A 12,628-nucleotide genomic window follows, 5' to 3' on the forward strand; every position below is an offset into this window, starting at 1 on the left:
CTGTGCACTACTAAATTTGGCAAAGCACTATGGAAACAGTATGGAGAATCCTCAAAAAATTAAAAATACATCTATCATATGATCCAGCAATTCCACTTCTGGGAATATATCCAAAGGAAATGAAAACACTAACTCAAAAAGATATCAGCACCTCCATGTTCATAAAAACATTATTTACAATAGCCAAGACATGGAAACAACAAGTGTCCACTGACGGATGAATGGGGACAAACAATTTATGGTACACACACACACACACACACACACAGGAATACAATTCAGCCATAAAAAATGAGGAGATCTTATCATTTGCAACAACATGGGTGGACCTTGAAGGCATTATGCTAATGAAATAAGTCATCAGACAAAGACAACTACTAGATGATCTCACTTATATGAAGAACCTAAAAAGAGAAAAACAACAAAACAAATTTATTAAAAAAAAAGAGATCAGACTTGTTGTAAACAGAGGCAGAGAATGGGAGGAGGGAGAATTGGAGGAACGTGTTCAAAAGGTACAAATACCAAGTATCACATAAATAAGGGATGTTAGCATGATGAACACAGCTAACACTACTATATGATATATAGAAAGTCATTTAAAAACTAAATCCTGAGAGTTCTCATTACAAGAAGAATTTTTTTCCTTTCCTTCCTTCTTTCTTTTCATTTTACTGTACCTATATGAGAAGATGGATATTAGCTGTACCTGTTTCAATAATCACTTCACAATATATGTAAATCAAACCATCACACTGTACACTAAACTTATACAGTGATGTATGTCAATTATTTCTCAAAACTGGGAAAAAATAGGTACAGAGGTAAATACACATGTAGATGTACATAGGTGCATATATATGCATATATAGATATGTACACATATTCCCTTTATCACTCCGCTGAAGAGATCTAGCAGTTATGATGCTAAATAAGAATGAGTATGCTTGGTATCAGCAGCTTGGTTTCTAAATACCATTTTATACTGAGAATCGGTGGCTTATTCAAGTGCTGGAGCAAGAGAAGTACAAAATGATCCTGGAATATCTTGCTGGGCCAGAAAGCAAGGAAGTGCTCAAAGAATGATGGGGACATACTGGAAAGATACAAAAAGCATCTTGAAGGGCTCCCACTGTAGGTTTGCCAGAATTAGCAAATAAAAAATAGAGAATTCCTAGTTAAATTTGAATTTCTGATAAACAGCAAATAACTTAAGGATGCCCATGCAATATTTCAGACATAATTATACTAGGAAATTCTTTGTTGTTTATCTGAAATTCAAATTTAGCTAAGTGTCCTGAATCTTCTCTGGCAACCCTATCCCACTGCTCACTGTGTGATTCTTTGGGCATCCAAATACATGGGAGTAATAGATTAGAACTCACTGAACAAAATAGGAATCCACAAATCCATGGTGATTCAAATAAACAAATAGGAAAATAGAAAGCTTTTTCCCTATTGTGGAATGTGAAACAATATCCGTGGAAGGAGTGATGAAAATAGAAACTGGCAACTATCATGATAATTTAGCCAAGAAACATCAATGAATGCTGAAATTAGTGGGTAAAAGTTTGATGAGGAATAGGATATTTATACCTCAAATGTGGTATTCCTGATAAAAATTAATAACCTGAACCTAATCAGACAAACAAATTTAGAGACATTCTACAAAACAGCTGGCTTGTACTCTTCAAAAATATCAAGGTCCTAAAAAAAAAAAACCAAGATCCTGGAAGTCAGAAAAGATTGAGGAACTGTTCCACATTGAAAGAGATTAAAGAGATATGACCACTAAATCCAGCTCATGATCCTGGACTGGATCTTTCCAATACAAAGGAGATAACTGGAACAGTTGGTAAAACTTGCAGAGGGCCTGGTGACTAAATGGAAGCAATGTATCAATGTGAATTTCTTGATTTTGATGGTTGTATTATAGTCCTTGTAGGAATTACATACCAAAACACCAGGACTGACGGGGCATCATGTTGGCAATTTCCCCTCAAATGGTTTGGAAAAAAAGTTCTCTGTACTATCATTGCAACATTTTTGTACGTTAGAATTATTTAAAGTAAATTTAAAAAAAATCACTAGCATTAAAGGCAACATAAAAGGAAGGAAAGCTTTTTTTTTAATAGTAAAGCAGTTTGTCACATAGACCTATCAACCATGTACACTTTCTATACCTTTTTGTCCAGCTTAATCTAATGCTTATTAAGCATTTTATCAGATGCAAAGTGTATGATACAGTTCTTGGGTGCAACAATCTTATAATCTATAGAGGATCTAGGGCGTATATAAGGTAAGAAAAACTATTAAATCTGGACAGTGTATGAGAGGTGCTAATTGAGTCATGTATTCAACACTGGCAAAACTGGGTAAAGTCTTTCAGCTAGCATCTGCTGTCAGCCTGCTGGGGAAGGTGGGTTTCTACTGAAGACCACAGGAAAAGAGAGAGGAAAAAGAACTTGGAACCAGACAGGGAAGAACCTGAGATGCTCAAACAATAGTGATCCTTCAAAGTCTTCAAAGGAGAGGAGCCTTAGTTACCTGCTGGGTCCCATTTAGGAGACAACTGTGTCGGTCAAGGTGTATAACAAGAGAGTCAACTAGGGTGAACAGTAGCAGGAGGAAGAGAATGGAAAAATGGAGGCTATCAAAATTGTACGTGAAAAAGAAACAAGCTTGGTCCTCTTTAGTCTAAAGCACAGGTTAGCATGTTTCGTATAAAGAGCCAGATAGTAAATATTTTCTGCTTTTGAGGTCAAACAGTAGCAACTACCCAACTCTGCCACTGTGGTGCCAGAGCAACCAGACTATGCTTAGACAAATAAATAGGCATGGCTGTATTCTAACAAACCTGTATTTACAACAGCAGGCATGTGGCTCAGATTTGGCCCACAGATCATAGTTTGCTGACCCTTGGTTGAGGTATCTGATCCACAAAACTTCCTCAAAGCCAGCAAAGAAGTGTTTGTTTTCTCCAGACGGCTAAAATGGAGTCTCACATAAAGGAACATAATCCTGGGAACAGCATCCCATCACCTTTGTCATATTCAATTGGTTAAAGGAAGGCCCAGGTTCTGCCCACACTCAAGGCAAGTGGATTATACAAGGGTGTGACTCATTAGGGGTCATCTGAGGGTGTGTCGTTCTTACACTGCTTTGATGGCTTGACTCACTGCGTTCTTCCCATTTCACCTCCAGTGCCCCCTCTGATGCCGTCTGGTGCCTGCTTTCTAACCCTGCTCTGTCTGCTCCACACATTATCTGAGTTCTCTCTCCCCCACTTCCTGATCACCTTTTACCCTACATTTCCATCACCTGCACACAATGCAATCTAACTGTCCACTTAATCTTCTCTTCTCTATGGTCAAGTCACTGATCCCTTGATTCCATCAGCCCCTCCGTTTAGTGTTCAAATGCAACATGGGAAAAATGAAACTGATGTTCTTATGCTGAATACCACCTCCTTCTGGATTTTTTACTCACCTTACTGATGTGATCATTCTTGAAGTCACCTGAAGTCAAAACCAGATAGTTATCTTGAAGTGAATTCTGCCAAAAAGCACACAAGTCTGGAAGAGGACTCTGGGACTCAGAAAGGAAAGCAGCTCAGCCAACACCTTGTGGGACCCTGAACAGAGGCCCAAGGTAAGCCACGCCGGGACTCCTGACCTAGGGACACCGTGAGCTAATAAAGGTGTGTTGTTTTAAGCCTCCAAGCTTGTGGTAATTTGTTATGCAGCAATAGGGAAGGAATACAGATGATTAGGAACAAGGCATCCCAGCTGGTGGTATTGTCTCAGATGGCAATTAGTGTCCAGGTCGGCTTCTGTTTGCCAGTTGATGGCTATTCATTGCCTTTGGAGACTCAAGCCTAGAAATGCCTCAGATAATACTAGCTTTCTACATTTTCTTCTCTCGTTGCACATAATGGGTAGGAGGTAGAAAGACACCATACCAAAACTGTTCTACCTAACATTGAATTTGACTTTGTTGTGAACAATAACACTCAGTCATGCTATACCACCATTGAGACATCACGCAGAAACCCTATCAATTTTTCAAAAAGAAGAATACATAATGCAGAAATTGGCATGCCAAAGATGAACAGTGAAGTGTGGGAATGAAGCACTTGAGGTCAGAATTGAAATGGGCATCAAATTATTCTTCAGCCATCCTCACCTCTTCTGAGGAATGTCAACAGTGTAAAAGCAAGCCAGCAACAGACTTCCGAGGAATTCAGACTTGTCTCCAGTTCTTGGAAAACAGAATACAATATACTAAGTATCATCTTAATTACCATTGTTACTTAACAGCACAACAAAAAACAGAACAAACGAACAAGTCTTTAATATAGATTTTCAATCATTACACACCAAAAATTCTATATCAGAATGCAAGTTTCTATACTAGAAAAAGAATGGCTGAAAAAAGGAAACCCTAGCCAATCACTCAGGAAGCACTAATACGTATTGGCCAATCCGACATATGCTTAGCATTCAATCAACACTTAAACAGACTGAAGGGCTCAAAAGAGCAACTTCATGGGAAAAAAAAATTATGCACTTGCCTCACAAGATTCAATAGTACATGATCTCTGCATTTAAGTTAATGTAATTATTTTTTTAAAAGATACGTCTTTATACATATTAACATGGACAATGTTCAAGGTAAAGTACAGTTTTGTATAATGTGGCCCTACCTTTGTTGAGAGAGAGAGAGAGAGGGAAACAGAGACAGAGAGAGACAGAAGACAATGAAGCAGCTATTCACCAAACTTTGTTGTCCACTTCTTGCATATAATTGAATTATAGCTATAACAGCTGTAGCTAGGCATATGGCCACCGAGACACACCTCAGTTCCCGGCCCCCTTTATAGTTAAGTATGGCCATGCTATTAAGTTCTTGCCCAAACCTGTCCTTTAAGTCAGGGTGTGTGCCTCATTCATGCTGTGTTTTACTCTTTCCAACTAGATGGAATGGTGACTGCCCGGAGTGACCTGGAGGACCATGTGATGAAGGCAGTAAAGCCAAGGTCAGCCTGGGCATCCAAAGGACTGCCTATCTGGAGCAGAGTTGCCCTCCAACCTAGACTACATACATCAAACACAGACATGAAGAAAAAATAAATCCCATTATTCTTTAAAGCACTGAATTATTGTGGTCTCACTGCAGCTTAGCCAACCTTAACTTACATGTGCATTATAATATTAAAAGTTTGTCACATAATATATGTATCTGTATATGTATTGAAAATGTTCACAAAGATATTCAACAAACTGTTAACAGTAGCTGTTTCTGGGGAATTGACATGGTGATGAGGCATGGGAATTATTGGGTGGATTAAAAGAGTAATAGCTTTGAACCCCCTGGCCAGAGCCCATCCCTAAAGCTCAGACTCAGTCCAGAGAACTAGGCTTAGCCAATCAGATGCTCCTGACCAGCACTTTGAATCTGTAGAGAGTGACATCAGGTCAGAGGGTACTGAGAGACTATTCACGGTGGCAACACTAGCACTGAGTCTGGCAGGAGTGGTGGCAAGTATCCAAAGATGAAGCTTCTTTACCTGACTATTCCTCAGTGTGACCACATTTGTGCTGTCAAGTACCAGTGGCTTTGGGTATGGAGAACAAAGTCAGATTCTGGAGGCTGTCTGGGCCCTAGACAGGTTGGCAGAGAGTTAAGCTGTGGGGTCCAGATGTAATAGCAAGAAGAATCACTCAATAGAGAAATGAAACAAAGACATGGGCACATATGGCAAGACCTAGGTTCTACATTCAAATACAAAAAAATATTTAATAGAATTCACATCAAATTGATCACAAAAAGGGGTGTGTAAGATTTCCCATGCAAAACTGGATATCATTTCTTAAATTAAGTCAGGATTTCTCAACATATAGACCTTTGGAGTCATATCATTTTTTGTTGTGCACATTGTACAATATTTATCAGCATCCCTAGGAGCTATTCACTAGATGCCAGTAGCATACCCTGCCTCCACAATTGTGACAACCAAAAATCTCTCCATATACTGTCAGATGTCCTCTGGAGGGCAAATCCTTCCGTCCCACACAGGTTGAGAACCACTGCATTAAATGAACTAACAAAAATCACTGCTTTCCCTCTCTTTTCTTTTAAAATCCCGCAAAATGGCCAGACCATTTGGGATATAACTGAGCATTGGCTCACACAATTAATATGCCTGGACATGGTTTAAAAACTTGTGGCTGACACAGCTGAGCAATTTGGCCTAATAAGTATGACTACATTTGAAGAGGATAAATATGAGTTTATTCACTTAATTCCAGACCACCAAAAGCAAATTATAGGGTGGAGGGACACACGATTTAGCTTCAGCAAGTGTAAAAAGAAGCTCTGCAAGAGCAAACTGCAACAAGACTACCAAAAGGAGTGAGACTTTCAGAGTCATTTTACACAAACTCCTGACAGCTGTGTAGGTTGACTAGTCAGGTTGTCTGGTCATAGGTTTGGCTGTGAAAGTTGGTCACCAGACTTTGAAGGGCTCACAAGGAAGTCTGGAAGCATCATAACCCAAGGTGCTGATGGTCACAGGCTCTAGCTCTGATTACAGGAGGATTTTTTTTGTAACCAACCCACCCTCTGTGTATTTATCTGGGGCCTTTTGCTGAAGAGGTAGGAGATGAAAGTAGATCAAAGGCTCATACTGCTGCCTATTTTTATCTTAATGATTATCTTTCCATGTCTAAAGAAATGATTTAGATAATTGGAAGTTAATGATTCATTAAAGAACCAGTCATTTTTGTGTGAGTAATAATAATAATTACAAGAAATGAAATTAAATCAGTAATTTAAAAACCTCCCAATAAACAAAACTTCAGGACTATATAGCTTCACAGGTGAATTCTACCAAGCATTTAAAGAAGTATTAGTACCTATTCTCATATTACTCCAAAAAATGGAAGAGAAAAGAAGGCTTACAAACTCATTGTATTAGGCTGGCATCACCCTGATGTCAAAAATAGACAGAGACACCACACACACACACACACACACACACAATTACAAGACAAATATCCCTGATGAACATGGGTGCAATAATCTTCAATGGAATATTAGCAAACTGAATTCAACAATACATTAAAAGAATCATACATCACGATCAAGTGGGATTTAGTCCAGGGATGCAAGGATGGTTCAATATCCACAAGTCAATGTGATACACCACATTAACAAAACCAGGGATAAAGATCAAATGATCATCTCAATAGATACAGGAAAAGTATCTAACAAAATTCAACATCCAGTTATTATAAAAACTCTCAACAAAGTGGGTTTAAGAGGAACATACCTCAACATAATGAAGGCCATATATGGCAAACCCATAGCTAACATCATACTCATCAGTAAAAAGCTAAAATCTTTTCCTCTGAAATGAGAAACAAGACAAGGATGCCCACTCCTGCCACTTTTATTCAAAACAGTATTGGAAGTCTTAGCACAGCACTTAGGCAAGAAAAAGAAATAAATGGCATCCAAATTGGAAAGGAAGAACTAAACTGTCATTATTTCCAGATGACATGATGCTATACATAGAAAACTCTAGACACATCACCAAAAAACTATTATAATTAATGAACTCAGTAAAGTTGCAGGATACAGAAATCAGTTGAATTTTATACACTAATAATTAGCTACCAGAAAGAGAAATTTTTTAAAATCCCATTTACAATTGCATCAAAAAAGTATAAAATACCTAGGAATAAATTTAACCAAGGATGGAAAAGACCTATACTTTGAAAACTCTAAGAATTGAGGAAAGAAATTAAAGATGACACAGATAACTGGAAAGAGATACCATGCTCATGGATTGGAAGAGCTATTATTATTAAAATGTCCATACAATCCAAAGCAATATATAGATTTAATGAATACCCATCAAAATACCAATGACATTTTTCAGAGAAGTAAAACAAAAAAATCCTAAAAATATGTATGGAAATACAGAAGACCCCAAATAGTGAGAGCAATCTTGAGAAAGAAAAGCAAAGCTAGTGGTGTCATGCTCCTGACTCCAAAGTATATGACAAAGCTACAGTAACCAAAACAGTGTAGTACTGGCATGAAAACAAATATAAAGATCAATAGAAAAAAGAATACAGAAGCCAGAAACAAATCCACACATATATGGTCAATTAATCTATGACAAAGGAAGTAAGAATATACAATGGGGAAAAGACAGTCCCTTCAATAAATGGTGTTGAAAACTGGAGAGCTACATGCAAAAGAATGAGACTGGACCACTAACTTATATCATATACAAAAATTAATTCAAAATGGATTAAAGACTTGAACATATGCCTTAAAATCATAAAACTCCTAGAAGAAATCATGGGCCATATGCTCTTTGACACTGTCTTAGAAACATTTTTTTGGACTAGGCTCCTTAGTCAAAGGCAACAAAAGCTAAAATAAACAAATGGGATTATATTAAACTGAAAAGCTTTTGCACAGCAATGGAAACCATTAACAAAATAAAAAGACAACCTGCAGAAGAGGAGAAGATATTTATGAATCAGTCATCCAAAAAGGGTTTAATATCCAAAATACATAAAGAACTTAAATAACATACTATCAAAAAAACAAACAACCCAATTAAAAAACAGGCAGAGAAGACTTGAATAGACATTTTTCTAAATAAGACATACAGATGGCCAACAGGAACATGAAAAGATGCTCAACATTACGAATCATCAGGAAAATGCAAATCAAAACCACAGTGAGATATCATCTTACCTGTCAGATTGGTATTATAAAAAAAAACCCAAAAAGTAACAAGAGTTGGCAAGAATATGGAGAAAAGGGAACCTATGTATACTGTTGGTGGGAATATAAATTGGCATATCCACTCTGAAAACCAGTTTGGACATTCCTCAAACAATTAAAAATAGAACTACCATTAGTTCTATTAAAATTAAAAATACAACAATCCCACTACAGGGTATTTATATGAAGAAAATGAAAACACCAATTCAAAGAGATATATAGGAATATATATAATGGAATATTATTCAGACATAAAAAAGAATGGCATCTTGCCATTTGTGACATCATAGATGGACCTAGAGGGCATTGTGCTAAGTGAAAGAAGTCAAAGAAAAGCAAATGCTGTATGGTTTTACATATATGTAGAATTTAAACAAAACAAACAAACAGAACAAAAACAGACTCATAGAGCAGAGAACAAAGTGGTGGTTTCCAGAGGGGAGGAAGATGGGGAGACAGGTAAAATCGGTGAAGGAGATTAAGAGGTACAAACTTCCAGTTGTAAAATAAGTCATGGGGATGTAATATACATAAGGAATCTAATTAATAATACTGTAATAACTTTGGTGACAGATGGTAACCACATTTATTGCGGAGATCATTCCATGATGTATAAAAATATCGAACCACTAAAGATACCTCGAGACAAGTGCTGGGCATAGAAGCCACAGGGCATAAATCTGCAAAGAAGTAAAAAGCTAACCTTTTCAAACAATATGGCTTCTCTCTCACTTACCAACTTTACATTTCCCTGTATGGCCCCGGAAGATGGCTGGTTAGCCAGAGACGGGTAAGATTCCTCAAGGGAGGAACAACCTAAGACAGGCACAGTCGCATGGGGGCCATCAGGTGAGAATTTGGGGATCAACAGAGGTGAGGCTCAGAACCTCACCCCCCCTGCTTTGAGAGAAATCTTCTGCATCCGTGGATGTCTTGCTGCCCTTGTCTAGCCTGGATTAATACTTAGTACATAGGCACACACCTGATCATCTGATCATCTACATTTGCCCTCTTACAGCACTAAACTATGTTTTCTACCTTTATCTTGCATCTACCTACCACTTCAGCATTTTATTAAAAATAAAAATAATAATAATAATAGAGGGAGAAATGTGGGATCCACCTATAAATCAAGTACAAAAATCAAATGAATATTCATATTTGACCTGATTGTTTATGGGTCATAATGCGTAATCAAAACCTAAAGTTTCTGTGATGAATGCCCTTGTACTGTTCACCATGTAAGAATTTATTCACTATGTAAGAATTCGTTCACCATGTAAGAACTTGTTCGTTATGCTTCAGAAGATTGGAGACTGACGAGAATTAGGCTTGAGATGGATTAAAGATTGTACATTGAGCATTGAAAAAAAAAAAATATCGAACCACTATGATGTACACCTGAAACTAATAGGATATTATATGTCAACTCTACTTCAATTTAATAAATAAACAAAATGTTTAGAGGTATTGACAAAAAATAGACAAATCTCTTACATATAAGAGAACTGAGAATAAGAATTTTATAACTAGTACAACAATTTTAATTTATTTAGGAGACATTGGAATAAAAATACTTGTAACAATATAGGGAACTCCAGGCAGCTTCAGAACCTATATTCACATTTGTACAATAAGATTTAAGTCAAATAAAAACTGAATGACATCCCATAACACTATGTGAATAAATGTCTGAAGTGAAGAGAAGAGAGAAAAGAGGCAGGGAATTCAGCCATCATGTGACACAGGGGAATATAGACACATGCCCCTGAAAGAGCCTGTCCTATAGTTATTGATACCTGTGGTATTAATAAGGACACACTTATTGTCTCCTCAACAGCAAGTCTCCAACTCCTACCCCCTGCTTGCTTTTCCTTCTGGCAGAGACTTGCCTCCTATTAAGGTCAAAAATGCCAGACACTCATACTAACTTTCCCATACTCCTCTGCAATGTAAATATGGGTACATGACCCAGTGCTAACAAATGAGACCTGAGGGGAAGTTTGCCAGGGGACTTCTGGGAAAGTCTTTCTTTAAAAATAACAAGGGCGTAAATACCCTCTTTTATTCACTGTATCCTGAGAGGCCTATGCAACAAGGACTGAGAGTAGCCTTTGGCCAACTGCCAGTGAGAAACTGAGGCCATCAGTCCAACATCCCTTGAGGAAATGAATTCTGCCAACAACCAGGGTGAGCTTGTAAATGGATCATTCTGCATTTGAGTCTTCAGATAAGACCCCAGCCCAGGCTGCCACCTTGATTGCAGCCTTGTAAAAGACCATGAAGTAGAGAAATTAGCTAAGCTGTGTCCGGACTCCTGAGCTGCCGAAACTGTGAGATAATAAATTGTATTGTTTTAAGCCCCTAAGTTAGTGGTAATTTGTTATATAGTAATACATAACTAATATAATGTCTATGTGAGATAAAAAATGTCCTTACTGGGTAAGCAACTTTTAGTCATGTATTCTGTTACGTGCAGCCAAAAGCAGCCTGGCTGATACACAGATTTTTTTGTGCAGATCCTGTCTTTTTGTTCTTGTAATATTTCATTAGCATAATAATAAATGACTGCCTATTATAAGATTTATTATATCTGCTATTATAAGTTTCAAAAAAAGCTATTGTGCTTACTTTATATTCAAATGAACAAGCAAGATTCACAGAATTATCATGTTCTCTTCATTAGCATTGACATTTGAGAGTGATTCATTTTGGTTAAATGCATTCTGATGATCTTGAACTAGCAAAAAACTTGTTATACTTAATAATGCCATTTTTGCAGCACTCATACAGATATCTTCTATATTTGTGTTACTAAAACCAAAGCAAAAATTGGATCTAAGTCCAGTGGGGTTGTCAGGGTAGAAAATCCTAAGACCCAACTCAAGACCCGTCTGTATTCTCCCTGCCTCGAGCTCTTGGGCTGCTCTTACACCCCTCTGAACTTTGATTCCATCCTAACCACGATGGGGGGCAGGGGATGGGTAACACTCATCTCACCGAGTAAATGGTAGAAAACAAACCATTTTTTTTTACCACTTGATTATATTAAAGCATTTCCTGAGGTGGGAGGATTTTTAAGAGGACAATATATTGTCCCAGTTCTCAAAGACTATTTTATTGTTGTGAAATAAACCTACACATACTACACACAGAGGTGATCCCAATTATTTCTGGCCATGTTTTGAAGCCATTTGGTAAAAAAGTATTTTCTAGAAGCATTTTAAAATGAACATTCTTAGCTGCATTTGGTCAGGGTCTCTAGGCACCCATGGACTGAATAATATCTAGGAAAACACTTGTCCCTTTCTCTGTCCCAGTAACATTTTAAAATAACATCCTGGAATGAGGTATTTCTGTTGTAATATTTTCTGGCTGTGTCTACGGGATGCCAAAACAAGTGAATGCTAAACATTCAGGCAAAGCAGGTACTTGGCACTTTAAGAATTGGTTGTTTTATTTACTTTATCTTTTCTCCCCCTAAGGCACTGAGTCAAGCCAACTTCTGTGTGTTGACATAACCTTCATGTTTATCATTGAATTCGGGGTCTGTCGTCTTTACGCCAGTCACGCTTTTGATTGGAAGATGCTTATGAAATTTACCTTTATGAAGATGTTTTCTCAACTTCATCAAGCAGAGTTTTCCTTCCTTCTACACTCATCATAGAACTATCTTTTTCTATTAATTCATGTATCTTCAAAATAGCAGCCCTCTGCTTCTCCATTCCTTTCCTTTCCTAAACAAAATGGCCTCTCCTCATTCTCCTTCTCGATGTCCTCCAGGGGCCTCAATGGGTCACAGAGCCTCTGAATGTTTCTC

At 37.5% G+C, this 12,628-nt stretch overlaps 1 protein-coding gene across 2 annotated transcripts in view; it reads right to left on the reverse strand.

Annotated features, from left to right (window-relative positions):
- ARHGAP6 (Rho GTPase activating protein 6) overlaps positions 1 to 12,628 on the reverse strand; it is a 432,000-nt gene that overhangs the window by 290,972 nt on the left and 128,400 nt on the right. The gene's annotated exons all lie outside the window — the stretch shown is intronic.

The sequence above is a fragment of the Manis javanica genome, chromosome X (genome assembly GCF_040802235.1).
Source record: "Manis javanica isolate MJ-LG chromosome X, MJ_LKY, whole genome shotgun sequence".
Taxonomy (NCBI): Eukaryota; Metazoa; Chordata; class Mammalia; order Pholidota; family Manidae; genus Manis; species Manis javanica.